The sequence below is a fragment of the Salmo trutta genome, chromosome 17 (assembly GCF_901001165.1).
Source record: "Salmo trutta chromosome 17, fSalTru1.1, whole genome shotgun sequence".
In the NCBI taxonomy this organism is placed as follows: Eukaryota; Metazoa; Chordata; class Actinopteri; order Salmoniformes; family Salmonidae; genus Salmo; species Salmo trutta.
In genome coordinates, this window is record NC_042973.1 from 23,889,962 (window position 1) to 23,905,390 (window position 15,429).

Below are 15,429 nucleotides of genomic sequence, written 5' to 3' on the forward strand. Positions count from 1 at the left end.
AACCTGCCTTCTAGTCTTTACATTTAGGTAGAACTAGAGGGTAGAGGCTGACTTAGAATGTAAAATCTGCCTCAGTCATGTCAATAGCGCAGCCAAACGTATCCCTCTGAGATTTGTTATATTTTGTCCAGAGGCAACTCCATGTTCTTACACCTATGAGGAGGGCAAAACAATGTGAGAAATGATGCACAATATTAATAACTGGATAATAATATATGAATTTCAATTGCATGTAAAGACATTGAGGTGTCAGTGTTTGATGCACATACAGTGTCATATTTCAGACCTGTGTGCGCCCTCACCAGGCAATGCTGATTCATGGGTCCAGGTAAGTTGAGTTTGGAGGTGCCCAGGGGAATCTGCTTGTTCTCCTGTCTGGGGCCTGAACCTACATCTTCATAAGATGCTTCTCACGACGCTGCACAGCCTTCTTACACTCCACCACCCTAAACACACACACTGAAAGGAGTGTTCAGTCAGGATATCGTCTTCCCTTTATGAGCAATAATATTCCGTCTGCCTGCTACCAGTAAGGGCCACTCATGCCTTCAGCTTGCCGTCTGAGCTGTGAGCTTTGACCTTGGACAGCTTCACCTCACTCTTGGCCAGGGCCAACTGCTTCCTCCTGCCGTCAATCTGGAAGTGTTAAATGAAGAGAGAAGACAGACTGAAGTAAATGTTGAGCTAAAATAGGACATGACAACGTATGACCACTTTTTGTCTCTGTATCAAATATCTGTTGATCCCTTCACCTTGGACTGGAGGTTGGCCTTAGACTGACCAAAGGTCTTTGGCGGCGCCCGCTGGTGGTTACACAGAACTGCAACCGCTCGGTTGGCCCTGTTGTAGGAGAGCAGCTTCTCTGCCAGGTTCTGTCACTGTGGAGCAACATGGGAATAAAGGAATATGAATGGTGTTAATACAGATATGTCAACAATAAGTGACTAAGATCAAATCAAATTTTATTAGTCACATGCACTGAATACAACAGGTGTAGACCTTACAGTAAAATGCTTACTTACGAGCCCTTAACCAACAATGCAGTTTATGGATAAGAATAATAAATAAAAGTAACAAGTAATTAAAGAGCAGCAGTAAAATAACAATAGCGAGACTATATACAGGGTACTGATACAGAGTCAATGTGCGAGGGCACTGGTTAGTTGAGGTAATATGTACATGTAGGTAGAGTTAATTAAAGTGACAATGCATAGATGACAACAGAGAGTAGCAGCGGTGTAAAAGAGGTGCGTGGGGGCAATGCAAATAGTCTGGGTAGCCATTTGTTTAGGTGTTCAGGAGTCTTATGGCTCGGGGGTAGAAGCTGTTTAGAAGCCTCTTGGACCTAGACTTGGCGCTCCGGTACCGCTTGCCATGCGGTAGCAGAGAGAACAGTCTATGACTAGGGTCTCTGGAGTCTTTGACAATTTGACCTTACCCGGTAATACATGAGCTCACTGGTCATTACAAGATCGAGTGGATGGTTTTAATTCAGGCCATATATACAGAGCAGGAGGCAGGAAGCCCTCTTGTCCTTGGTTGTTACCTCAAATATGTAAGGGGGTGGGCTAATGTTTGACCAGACCACCAGGGAGCACTCTTCTGTACCTCCACAGCCCCTCCCCTGGCCCATCTACTCCTCCCCCATCCAGATCATCTGCACGTGCACCTGCTTGCCTTTTGAGCACATGCACACATATGATTTAATTACAGTTTGCTATCCACAATGTAAACAGATTTAATCTCAGTGGCAATCCAGCGAGTGCCACCTCTATCAACAGAAACATCCCACTATGAGGATGGAGGGAGAGGGATACTGGGCCCCAGCAACACAGAGGGACTAACACGCTGAGAAGAAATCAGCAAGCATACTGACTGAACACAGAACATGCTGGGACTGAGAATCACAAGTGTTCTATAGGAATGAATGACTGCTAACATGAAGAGACAGGGCATCAGACACAGATCCATAGTGGGATCTTCCAGGAGTTCTAAACACAGCATTTTCATTCACAGACGTTTGAATAGGTTGAGGGGCGTGTGGTAAAATAATGGTATAAACAGGTGCACCTGTAAGGATGGCATGTAAATGTATATGTAGTGTTCGGGGTACATACTGTTGGACGGCTGTCGGAGCTGCTCCTGCACGGTGATGGATACCTTAGCAGTCAGGCCAGGCAGCAGGGAGGGACGACAGCTGCGTATTCAACAAGCCCGCCTGGAGGGAGGAGAGGCAACCACACGTAAGCGTGACATGAGGACTGGAACGAGACAGGTGTGAAAAGGTATGTCATGAAACACTAGATGGCAGTATAGTCCTGAGGTTTTTGAACTGCAGTCAACAAAAAGTGAAAATAGAAAATACTGCCATCATCATTAAAAGTAAGGAGTAGATTAAAAAAGGCCATCTTATTACTTGCCTCTGACTTAAATGCAAATCTAAAAGTATCAGTGTAGGTGTAATCTGCCAAAGACAAGAATTACATTTCCATTAACTGCACCACCACACAGGACTCTCCTCTCCAATAACAAGATATGCTTGGAGGTTAAGAGCAGGGGTCTACAGCTGTAATGACACATACCCCAACATAATTGCATGGGCGTCACATAGGCGTGTATAGATAATTAATTAACCAAAGCAATCCCAGTGAGATCCTACACTACAGTGTTGTGGAGGAATAGTAAAGGTGATGCTGGTATAATGACAATCTAAAATGTCATCAGACAGACCTGGAACAATCAGGACACACCCTCCCTCCCTCCCCCTCATACAGAGAGGCTGATGGGTGGTGAGAAAGACCTTCCTCCCCTTCTACTCCTTACCCCCTCCATTCCACACCCACTAGGGGAACCCATTAATCCCAGGATATATCTGCATTCTTTATGAATCTCTGGCCATGTCCCCATGCTTGCATTCTAAATAGTAGGCATTTTATGTATGCGGAAATATAAAGTTTTATAGTATGTGATATTTCAAGAATGCTTTAAATTCCAGGATGTTATATTCATTTCAGCTTGTCATCTAGTAGAATTCGGCTGCACCCTTCTTAGGAAGAGAATAGTCTTTCCAGACTCACATTTGTTTGACAACAGAAGATAATCAGCAGTACCCAAATGAACGAATGGCGTGAATCAACGCAATTGTGCATTCGATGGCACATTCTCAGGATGGGTGAGCCCATATTTTCTTTTATAGACATTCAGTTAGCCTACATAGCATTGTTTAAATATTCCCCATGTAATGTTAATGGGGAGCTAACATGGCTGCCATAGAATGTTGTAGTGTCATGTAAATTAATCATAATGCTGGTGTGGGTAGCCAAAGACCTGTATTTTCGTGTCATATGACCATAGCACTGGTTCCAATCCAAGGGCCAATGCCCTTTTAGCAAACTCCAGGTGGTACTATGGTCAGATGACATGAAAACAGAGCTCTTTGGCCACGCACACCAATGGCCATGCACACCAATACCTCATCCCTACTGTAAAATATGATGTTGGATCTTTGATGTTATGGGGCTAATTTTGCTTCCAGTGGTCCTGGGGCCCCTTGTTAAGGTCAACGGCATAATGAATTTTACCAAGTATCAGAACATTTTAGCCAAAACCTTGTTGCCTCTGCCAGGAGGCTGAAACTTGGCCGCAAGTGAATCATCCAGCAAGACAATAACCCCAAGCACACATGTAATTCCACAAAGAAATGGTTAATTGACCGCAAAATCAACATTTTGCAATGGCCAGCTCGGTCTCTCTGGACTTCAATAGGGCAGTCCGTAAGCGTAGGTGAAGAATATCGAGGATCTGGAAAGCTTCTGTATGGAGGAATGGTCTAAGATCCCTCCCAATGTGTTCTCCAATCTCTTTTTTTTAAAAGGCTTAGTGTCCTTATGCTCACAAGGGGAGGGTGCTGGAACTATGAAAACAAGGGATCCAATCATTTCAGATTTGTTGTATTAAAGGCCCAGTGCAGTAAAGTTGATTTTCCTGTGTTTTAAGTATATTTCCACAAGATGAGGGCAGAATAATACTGTGAAATTGTGAAAATTATGAGAATGCCCTTTTAGTGGAAGAGCTGTTTGAAAAGACAGCCTGAAATTTCAGCCAGTTTTGGCCTGTCTGGTGACATCACCAGGTGGTAAATTAGTTAAAAGACCAATAAAAAAGAGAGTTGCAGACCTCTCTGCCAATTACAGCTAATTTTCAGTTTTCCCCTCCCCACTCAGACCATTTGTTGCTTGAGAAAATGCTCTTTGCTAAGAAGCTATTTTTGTTCCTTTTTACCATTTTAATTAAAAATAATCACAGTAAGGTACTTAATTGTTACCAATAAATAATTTTATATTGACATAAAAAATGGCTGCATTGGACCTTTAAATAAAATATCTTGCTCTGAGCAATTGTATTAGTATCAAATATTACAATTGTAAAAAAGAATGTGCATAAAACATAGCTCAGTATTTGTATTATTTATTTTATAAAGTATTTTTTCTCATTTTTCTCATCTTTATCAAAGGATCCAATAATTCCGGACCCCTCTGTACCTCAGCTTGGTCTGGTGGTCAGCTACTGTCACAAGGGTTTGAGAAGTTGGTGGTGGGATGCTAAGAGAATCTCCACATTACACACAGCCTGAATAAATAAAGTTTGAACAAACCATTCTGATCGTACTCACTCAAGTAGCAACGGTGAGTCAGACCTGTACTGTATATGCACACTGACAATCACACACACTCACACAGACCCTTGTAATGTCCACAACAGGCAGATAAATAAGGTCTCAAGCCCGGCCCAGCTAAACATGGCAGAGGGAAAGCATTCATTAGAGCTTGCACCAATTTCCTCCTGTGGCTGGTGCTTAGACCCTCTCCCAACTTCTGACCTGGCCTTTCAAAGTGTTAATCAGCCCGACTCGGAGCAGCAATTAACATTCCCCCCTCCAACATGCCCCTCCATTTCCTGATGTGCCATAGGTCACGAAGGAGACACCCCCTTCTCTGTCCGTCAACTCCTCTGCCTCTCGCCTCTCAGGAGTGGATCACAAGCATGTAATTTCGCACCAATCATAGCAATAACCTGCCTCACTGCCTGGCGACACCGCCTTACTTCTGCCTGAGGGAACGGTGAAAGGAAAGATGATTTATGTATAATCCACCCACCCCTAGATCTGCCTCTTAGCCTTCCCTCTCTCCCTATCAGACACAGGATAGGCTGGGAACATCAGGCTAGAGTAGACTGAGGCTACAGGCAAAAACATAGACAGATGGAGATGGTTCTCTGAGGCTAGATTCACACCTGTGGCTGTTATGGTCACTCACTGGGCTTTACTGTATCTTTAGGCTACAGACATCTACAGCACAGCAACACAGACAACATGCTGTGAGGGATGTTCATTTACATGTTGAGATAAACAAGTCAGACTGGTTCCCGTGTGACTCACGTTGAGGCGATCAAACAGGTCATCTCCAGGCTCCTTATTCTCCATGAAGAGCTTGAGGTTCTTGAACACCTGAATAAACCAAATAAGGTCAAGACCGAGAGAGAGACAGGTTTAAAATCCTACCCTGTCCTAGACCTCCAGACCTCCAGCCCAGACACACAGATGCTCACATCTAGTCTACACACTGATCATGATAGGAGAGCCCAGGGCTGTCTAACCTGCTCCTTCTGCTCACAGGGGAGACAGAGAGTGATGGAGGAAGAAAGATCTGCATCAATTATATTTTCTAAGAAGTCCTGTTTTCTTCCTGCTCTAAATAAACCAGCTAAAATATGCAAGGAACTAATTAAATGGTAACAGATGTGTTGCTTTTTAAAACAGACTGATTTGAATATCCTTGAGCCAATACTAAATAACTAAATAGGGAAATAAGAGACTTTGATGAATGTGTGAGGATTTAGAAAGATGTATTCCAGACTCAGTGTCTGGAGTGGCGCAACAGAGAGCTGACAGCTGATTGATCAACCAATGTGTTGGAGTCATCAGGAAAGACCTGAAAACATGGCAACAATCTGCACTCATCTCAGGCTGTTTATGCATGAACAGATGTCTAAGACACAGCAGTATGCTGGTTCAACATTCAAAATGCTGTTTAGATGATACGCAAAGTGACCGGACACAGACATACACTTCAAAATGCAGAGGCTGGCAAGTGTAGATTGGTAAATAGATAATCATGTGATCTGGCTATCCAACACTTTGCATTGCAATTCATCACGCTCTCCCATGGAGCTGGAATGAGAATTCATTCTATTCAATCTGACATTTACCAGCTATCCCTTTCCCTCGGAATAAACAAACAAAAAATATTCAGGACACTAATACTAATTCATTGTACCTAATGTGTTGCTTTTAAATACTCATTTCAGAAGTTACACCTTCTGCCAGAAAGCAAAAAACTTTGGCTGTCAGAGGCAATGTTTCCTATTCCTCTTGGAGATGGCATGGCTGAATCATAGAGTCCTGACACCCCCCAGCTAATGTTGTTTAGCCTCATTTGGGTTTTTTTGTGGCAGAATTACTTTGACTGACAGACTCAATATTGGGCCTGATGGGATAATCAATTAAAGTGTGAATAGACAATTGTTTGGATACATTTTTCCTTCCTCAATAGTTTCTCTTGAACATGTAAAGCAGTCATTTGGATTTGAGTGTTGGCATATTCATTCAATTGAAGAGTATTGGAGGAATTACTGCAACATTTTGTTATGAAGAACAACCCTAGAAGTTAAACTCCTTCTGCATAATCGCCATCAAATTGATCTGTCAATTATTTCTCAAAAAAATATTATTAAACTACTAACTTTTCATTTGAACTCTTGACTTTAGAAGTTTGAAGTGAGCCTGTTCGAACAGGAGCAAACACTAGTGGTTAAATCAGAGAAATGTAAACGCTGGCAGCGACACAAATTCAATCTAAAATGATGCCCTCCAGGCATGTCTCTCTCTCTGGGGCTCTCTCCCTGTCCTCCACCCCAGGGCACCTACTCTGAGCAGACAGCTCAGTCTGTGGGTGCTGCTGGCCTTGGCTGCGTCTGAAATGGCAGTGCCTGGCCAAAACTAGTGAATATAAGGAAAGGGAATAGAGTGCCATTTCAGACGCATCCCTTGTAACAGCTAGTGGTGCGGAGGCTGTTGGCTACTTACCCTCGGTGACGGGAACCTTATTGTAGTAGCAGATAAAGTCTTTACCCAGGAAGTCAAACTCCACCACACTGTCCTTGTCCTCCAGCGTGTCGTGGAGGGTGATGTGCTCCACCCTCAGGGAGCAGCAGCCCACCGTGTCAGCCGTCTCGCCCTTCTCCTTCTCGTTACCCGACCTCAGCTGGAGGAAACAGCAGCAGGGGGGGACAGGGGATATGGTCTGGCCGAATGGAGTGATTTTCTCTTCGATGTGGTCTAGTACCCATCAACCTGTGTATTTACATTTACATTTAAGTCATTTAGCAGACGCTCTTAGAGGAGTGTCTCTGGCGGGTCCCCATCTGTTTGAACTTGAAGGTCCTGCTGGCGGATCGCATCCACACAGCTCTTCAACCTGAGGTCCACCTCATACTTCTCCCAGTCCTTCTCACCCTGAGGAACCACAACAACACAGAGCCTAAGGAACACTATGGTCACATCATTGTCTTTACATGGTCTCTCCACACCCATGTTTCATTACATGGGTGTGGAGAGCTTCCAGGCAGTGCTTTCTTATTCCATTCAGAAGCCTTGCATTTGCTACAACCGAGGGCCAACATTCAATCATAACCCTTTCAGTATTTCATGAGATTATGGTTAAAACAATGTATTCATAGTTATGTGTTTAGTATTCCACTTCTTCCACAAGTGTCTAACCTGAAGGCTGAAGAAATTTGGCTTGGCCACTAAGATCCTCACAAACTTTTACAAATGCACAATTGAGAGCATCCTGTTAGGCTGTATCACCTCCTGGTACGGCAACTGCATCGCCCGCAACCGCAGGGCTCTCCAGGGGGTGGTGTGGTCTGTCCAACGCATCACCGGGGGCACACTACCTGTCCTCCAGGACACCTACATCAACCACCCGAGCCACGGCCTGTTCATTCCGCTACCATACAGGTGCATCAAAGCTGGGACCGAGAGACTGAAAAATAGCTTCTATCTCAAGGCCATTGTTAAATAGCCATCACTAGCTGGCTACCACCCGGTTATTCAACCCTGCACCTTAGAGGCTGCTGCCCCATATAAATAGACATGGAATCACTGTTGACTTTAATAATGGAACACTAGTCACTAATAATGTTTACATACTGTTTTACTCATTTTATATGTATATACTGTATTCTATTTTACTGTATTTTAGTCAATGCCACTCTGACATGGCTCATCCTAATATTTATATATTCCATTATTTTACTTTTAGATTTGTGTGTATTGTTATGAACTGTTAGATACTACTCTATTGTTGGAGCTAAGAACACAAGCATTTCGCTACACCCACAATAACATCTGCTAAATATGTGTTGGTGACAAATAACACTTGATTTGATTTGTTAAATGTCTAGTGGAGAGAGGCAGTCAGAAAGGGTGACATTATGTTTGCATAGTAGCGTAGCGCTAGCCAGCGGCTGATTAATTAGCTATCCCCACACAATCTCACTGTTGCCAAGGCCATATCGTCTCTCTGCACCCCTCTGCACCCCTCTGCACAGGCCATACAAACGCTTCACACCGCGTGGCCGCTGCCACTCTAACCTGGTGGTCCCAGCGCGCACGACCCACGTGGAGTTCCAGGTCTCCGGCAGCCTCTGGAACTGCCGGTCTGCGGCCAACAAGGCTGAGTTCATCTCAGCCTATGCTACCCTCCAGTCCCTAGACTTCCTGGCGCTGACGGAAACATGGATTACCACAGATAACACTGCTACTCCTACTGCTCTCTCCTCGTCTGCCCACGTATTCTCGCATACCCCTAGAGCATCGAGCCAGCGGGGTGGTGGCACTGGAATCCTCATCTCTCCCAAGTGGACATTCTCTCTTTCTCCCCTGACCCATCTGTCTATCTCCTCATTTGAATTCCATGCTGTCACAGTTACCAGCCCTTTCAAGCTTAACATCCTTATCATTTATCGCCCTCCAGGTTCCCTTGGAGAGTTCATCAATGAGCTTGACGCCTTGATAAGTTCCTTTCCTGAGGATGGCTCACCTCTCACAGTTCTGGGTGACTTTAACCTCCCCACGTCTACCTTTGACTCATTCCTCTCTGCCTCCTTCTTTCCACTCCTCTCCTCTTTTGACCTCACCCTCTCACCTTCCCCCCTACTCACAAGGCAGGCAATACGCTTGACCTCATCTTTACTAGATGCTGTTCTTCCACTAATCTCATTACAACTCCCCTCCAAATCTCCGACCACTACCTTGTATCCTTTTCCCTCTCGCTCTCATCCAACACTTCTCACTCTGCCCCTACTCGGATGGTATTGCGCCGTCCCAACCTTCGCTCTCTCTCTCCCGCTACTCTCTCCTCTTCCATCCTATCATCTCTTCCCTCTGCTCAAACCTTCTCCAACCTATCTCCTGATTCTGTCTCCTCAACCCTCCTCTCCTCCCTTTCTGCATCCTTTGATTTTCTCTGTCCCCTATCCTCCAGGCCGGCTCGGTCCTCCCCTCCTGCTCTGTGGCTCGACGACTCACTGCGAGCTCACAGAATAGGGCTCCGGGCAGCCGAGCGGAAATGGAGGAAAACTCGCCTCCCTGCGGACCTGGCATCCTTTCACTCCCTCCTCTCTACATTCTCCTCTTCTGTCTCTGCTGCTAAAGCCACTTTCTACCACTCTAAATTCCAAGCATATGCCTCTAACCCTAGGAAGCTCTTTGCTACCTTCTCCTCCCTCCTGAATCCTCCTCCCCCCCCCTCCCTCTCTGCGGATGACTTCGTCAACCATTTTGAAAAGAAGGTTGACGATATCTGATCCTCGTTTGCTAAGTCAAACGACACCGCTGGTCCTGCTCACACTGCCCTACCCTGTGCTTTGACCTCTTTCTACCCTCTCTCTCCAGATGAAATCTCGCGTCTTGTGACGGCCGGCCGCCCAACAACCTGCCCACTTGACCCTATCCCCTCCTCTCTTCTCCAGACCATTTCCGGAGACCTTCTCCCCTACCTCACCTCGCTCATCAACTCATCCTTGACCGCTGGCTACGTCCCTTCCGTCTTCAAGAGAGCGAGAGTTGCACCCCTTCTGAAAAAACCTACACTCGATCCCTCCCATGTCAACAACTACAGACCAGTATCCCTTCTTTCTTTTCTCTCCAAAACTCTTGAACGTGCCGTCCTTGGCCAGCTCTCCTGCTATCTCTCTCAGAATGACCTTCTTGATCCTAATCAGTCAGGTTTCAAGACTGGGCATTCAACTGAGACTGCTCTTCTCTGTGTCACGGAGGCTCTCCGCACTGCTAAAGCTAACTCTCTCTCCTCTGCTCTCATCCTTCTAGACCTATCTGCTGCCTTTGATACTGTGAACCATCAGATCCTCCTCTCCACCCACTCCGAGTTGGGCATCTCCGGCGCGGCCCACGCTTGGATTGCGTCCTACCTGACAGGTTGCTCCTACCAGGTGGCGTGGCGAGAATCTGTCTCCGCACCACGCGCTCTCACCACTGGTGTCCCCCAGGGCTCTGTTCTAGGCCCTCTCCTATTCTCGCTATACACCAAGTCACTTGGCTCTGTCATATCCTCACATGGTCTCTCCTATCATTGCTATGCAGACGACACACAATTAATCTTCTCCTTTCCCCCTTCTGATAACCAGGCGGCGAATCGCATCTCTGCATGTCTGGCAGACATATCAGTGTGGATGACGGATCACCACCTCAAGCTGAACCTCGGCAAGACGGAGCTGCTCTTCCTCCCGGGGAAGGACTGCCCGTTCCATGATCTCGCCATCACGGTTGACAACTCCCTTGTGTCCTCCTCCCAGAGTGCTAAGAACCTTGGCGTGATCCTGGACAACACCCTGTCGTTCTCCACTAACATCAAGGCGGTGACCCGATCCTGTAGGTTCATGCTCTACAACATTCGTAGAGTACGACCCTGCCTCACACAGGAAGCGACGAAGGTCCTAATCCAGGCACTTGTCATCTCCCGTCTGGATTACTGCAACTCGCTGTTGGCTGGGCTCCCTGCCTGTGCCATTAAACCCCTACAACTCATCCAGAACGCCGCAGCCCGTCTGGTGTTCAACCTTCCCAAGTTCTCTCGCGTCACCCCGCTCCTCCGCTCTCTCCACTGGCTTCCAGTTGAAGCTCGCATCCGCTACAAGACCATGGTGCTTGCCTACGGAGCTGTGAGGGGAACGGCACCTCCATACCTTCAGGCTCTGATCAGGCCCTACACCCAAACAAGGGCACTGCGTTCATCCACCTCTGGCCTGCTGGCCCCCCTACCTCTGAGGAAGCACGGTTCCCGCTCAGCCCAGTCCAAACTGTTCGCTGCTCTGGCACCCCAATGGTGGAACAAGCTCCCTCATGACGCCAGGACAGCGGAGTCAATCACCACCTTCCGGAGACACCTGAAACCCCACCTCTTTAAGGAATACCTGGGATAGGATAAAGTAATCCTTCTAACCCCCCCCCCCTTAAAAGATTTAGATGCACTATTGTAAAGTGGTTGTTCCACTGGATATCATAAGGTGAATGCACCAATTTGTAAGTCGCTCTGGATAAGAGTGTCTGCTAAATGACTTAAATGTAAATGTAAATGTGACAAATTGCACCAAATCACATGTTCCTGTCACGCAACACAAAAGAAAATAGCTTCTAAACTCACCGATACTGATGTGCTCCCCACAGACCTCTCCTCAAAAATCAAAACAACTGTTCAGAATAGTCAAATCTTCAGAAGTTCACAGTGCAACTTCTTCACAGTGCGACTTCCTCCTACAACACACTCAACTGTTCTACGACAAAATAAAATAAAAACCTACAGATGCAGAACCTAACCATAATGGCCACGCAATGTTCAAAACAGAACCAACGTAAATAACGGAAGCAATTTTTCAACATTTTGATGCCATATTTATAATTATATAAAATATCTTAATTTAAAAGACTCATTCATGGACACTCTTACTGACAGTTGTGGCTGCTTTGCGTGATGTATTGTTGTCGCTACCTTCTTGCCCTTTGTGCTGTTCTCTGTGCCCAATAATGTTTGTACCACATTTTGTGTTGCTACCATGTTGTGCTGCTGCTATGTTGTGTTTCTACCATGTTGTTGTCATGTTGTGTTGCTGCCATGCTGTGTTGTCATGTGTTGCTGCCATGCTATGTTGTTGTCTTAGGTCTCTCTTTATGTACTGTAGTGTTGTCTCTTGTCGGGATGTGTGTTTTGTCCTAAATATATATTTTTATATATTTTTTAATCCCAGCCCCCGTCCCTGCAGGAGGCCTTTGCCTTTTGGTAGGCCGTCATTGTAAATAAGAAATTGTTCTTAACTGACTTGCCTAAAGGTTAAATAAAAATAAATATGAAATTAATTTTACACCAACAAGTTTTTGTGCCAATGCACCACACAACCAATTAACAAAGCATACTGACATCGGGTACTTCAATGTCATGGTTTGGGTTTTCAACACCACAATAAATAGACTGTCAATCTCGACAAACAGAAAACACATTCCCTCCCTAACTTGAAGGCCTACCCAGTATCAAAGCATTGGCTTGACAATCTGCGAATGTCATTGAACTTTTTTTTTTTTGCAACAGAGGTCTCTTTCCATTCATCAAATGGCTGCTGATTACTTTATTTATCAGTAGAAGAAAAATACATACACTACCGTTACACAAAATGTGCACAAAAGTTTGGGGTCACTTAGAAATGTCCTTATTTTTAAAAGAAAAGCACATTTTTTGTCCATTAAAATAACATTGATCAGAAATACAGTGTAGACATGGTTAATGTTGTAAATGACTATTGTAGTTGGAAACGGCAGATTTTTAATGGAATATCTACATAGGCGTACAGAAGCCCATTATCAGCAACCATCACTCCTGTGTTCCAATGGCACGTTGTGTTAGCTAATCCAAGGCTAATTGATCATTACAAAACTCTTTTGCAAATAGAATGAAACATTCAAATCACAGGGCTTTTGTGTGGTTATTGAAATGACATTTTCACTGCAGCCTAGTGTAGAATTGTGTACTCACTTGAAAACGATAATGCAATTATTCATTGCATTGTGGTGTTGTAGCGTCCTGTGGCTCAGTTGGTAGAGCATGGTGTTTGCAACGTCAGCATGGTGTGTGCAACGCCAGGGTTGTGGGTTCGATTCCCACGGGGGGCCAGTACAAAAAAATATATATATAATAACATGAAATTAAATGTATGAAATGTAAGTCGCTCTGGATAAGAGCGTCTGCTAAATGACTAAAATGTAAATGTAAATGTTGTAGTCTAGGGTAGGATAGGGGTATTGTCCCTAAACAAGATCGGGTTTTTGAGCTGCGTGTCTCATGTCTTCAAATATCAAATTGTATTTGTCACATACAACAGGTGTAGCCTTACTGTGAAATGCTTACTTACAAGCCCTAACCAAAAATGCAGTAACCAAATAAAAAACAATTAAGAACAAGAAATAAAAGTTACAAATAATTAAAGAGCAGCAGTAAAATAACAATAGTGAGGCTATTGGCGGAATCAATGTGCGGGGGTTAGTTGAGGTCATTCAGGTAATATGTACATTAAAGTGATTATACATAGATAATAACAGAGTATACGGTCTCTTATAAACTGGGTGGTTCGAGCCCTGAATGCTGATTGGCTGACAGCCGTGGTACATCAGACCGTATACCGCAGGTATGACAAAATATTTATTTTAACTGCTCTAATTACGTTGGTAACCAATTTATAATAGCAATAAGGCACCTCGGGGGGGTTGTGATATATGGCCAATATACCACGGCTAAGGGCTGTGTCCAAGCACTCCGAAATGCATCGTGGCCATATAGCACACCCCCTCAAGCCTTATTGCTTAAATATACCATGGCTGTCAGCCAATCAGCATTCAGGGCTTGAACCACCCAGTTTATAATAAAAGTTAGGGAGGGGAAAAACATTGAGCACCAAAACACCTTGGGGAGGCACATGCAAATCAATTTATAACATTTTTGACATCCGTTTTTCTGGATTTTTTTGTTGTTATTCTGTCTCTCACTGTTCAAATAAACCTACCATTAAAATTATAGACTGATCATTTCTTTGTCAGTGGGCAAACGTACAAAATCAGCAGGGGGTCAAATACTTTTTTCCCTCACAGTAAATCACAATTAAGTACAAAAATGTAAATAAAAAATACACCAAATTATTGTGCTATCATATGACAAGACACACAGACAAGATGTCTTAGAGTAGTGGAGTAGTTTGGAAAACTAACTTGTGGTCTTCCTCTAGATACAATACTTATTGAGCGATGACTATTGGAACATTAAAACCCGTTGTGAGACTGTTCCATCAGTTGACTGCTCCATAGTGTTTCTCTGGCCAGCAAACCTCTTTCATTAACCCTTTCCACTCCTGTAACCTCTCCTTTACCATCCAGTTAATGTTCTGAGCTGAGCCAGTCTCACTTTGCGAAGGTGATGATGACATCCTGGATCCTCTTCTTCAACATGCCTTGTTGATGGTGCTCCTCCCGCCCTCGGAACAGACCCGGGGGCTCAATCTTAAAGTTGCCGATGCGCTCCCGGTGGTGGTCGTGCATACTCCTCCACTATTTTCTGGTTGGCCTCTTTCATTACCTGGAATTAAATATTTATCAGAAAATACTGTATATCATGACAATAAAGCCTGCTTGATCTCAACCAGTTTTAATATTAACCCCCTTCGCTCTCACAATATTGTCAATCCATAGCAATTACACTGAATCCAATGTATTGGAGTAGTCATTTATCTCTTCCTTGAGTAATGGCCCTAGCCTCCGCTTTCTCCTTGTGCATGGGGTGGAGCTCCCCAAAGTGACACTTACTCAGGTCACTAATCAGCATCCTCTCCTCCATGGTCATCTCCTGCCCAGACAAACACAGGGACAATAGATGAGAAACAGACTCACTACTGAATTGTCCTTGACACAGTCAAACAGGTATCTGCGGAGTAGGCCTACATAATAAATCAAATAATGTAGAATATTCTTCCATTCCGCACATCTTCAACTTCATAACCTAACCTTCAACCTCAATTACTAACAGATCTAAGATCTGTCCTTATCAGAATAACTAAAACCTGTAACCTTCGCTTTAATCACTTGATCAAGACAGGACAGACCATCTCAGTCCTCACATCTCACACCTGAGAGCTAGTGACAACCATAAAGCAGGCCAGCCTGGGTTCCAGCAGCAGTAGCAGAGCCCTTTGTGTTCCTGTAATACTGCTCTGCTCTAGGGAGCCCCTGAAGGGTTCAGCCTGTAGTGGGCC

The 15,429-nt window shown here is 44.7% G+C and overlaps 1 pseudogene; it reads right to left on the reverse strand.

The window, feature by feature from the left end:
- Window positions 1-52: 52 nt before the first annotated feature.
- Window positions 53-15,429, reverse strand: part of LOC115151336 (DNA topoisomerase 1-like) — a 37,111-nt pseudogene continuing 21,734 nt past the window's right edge.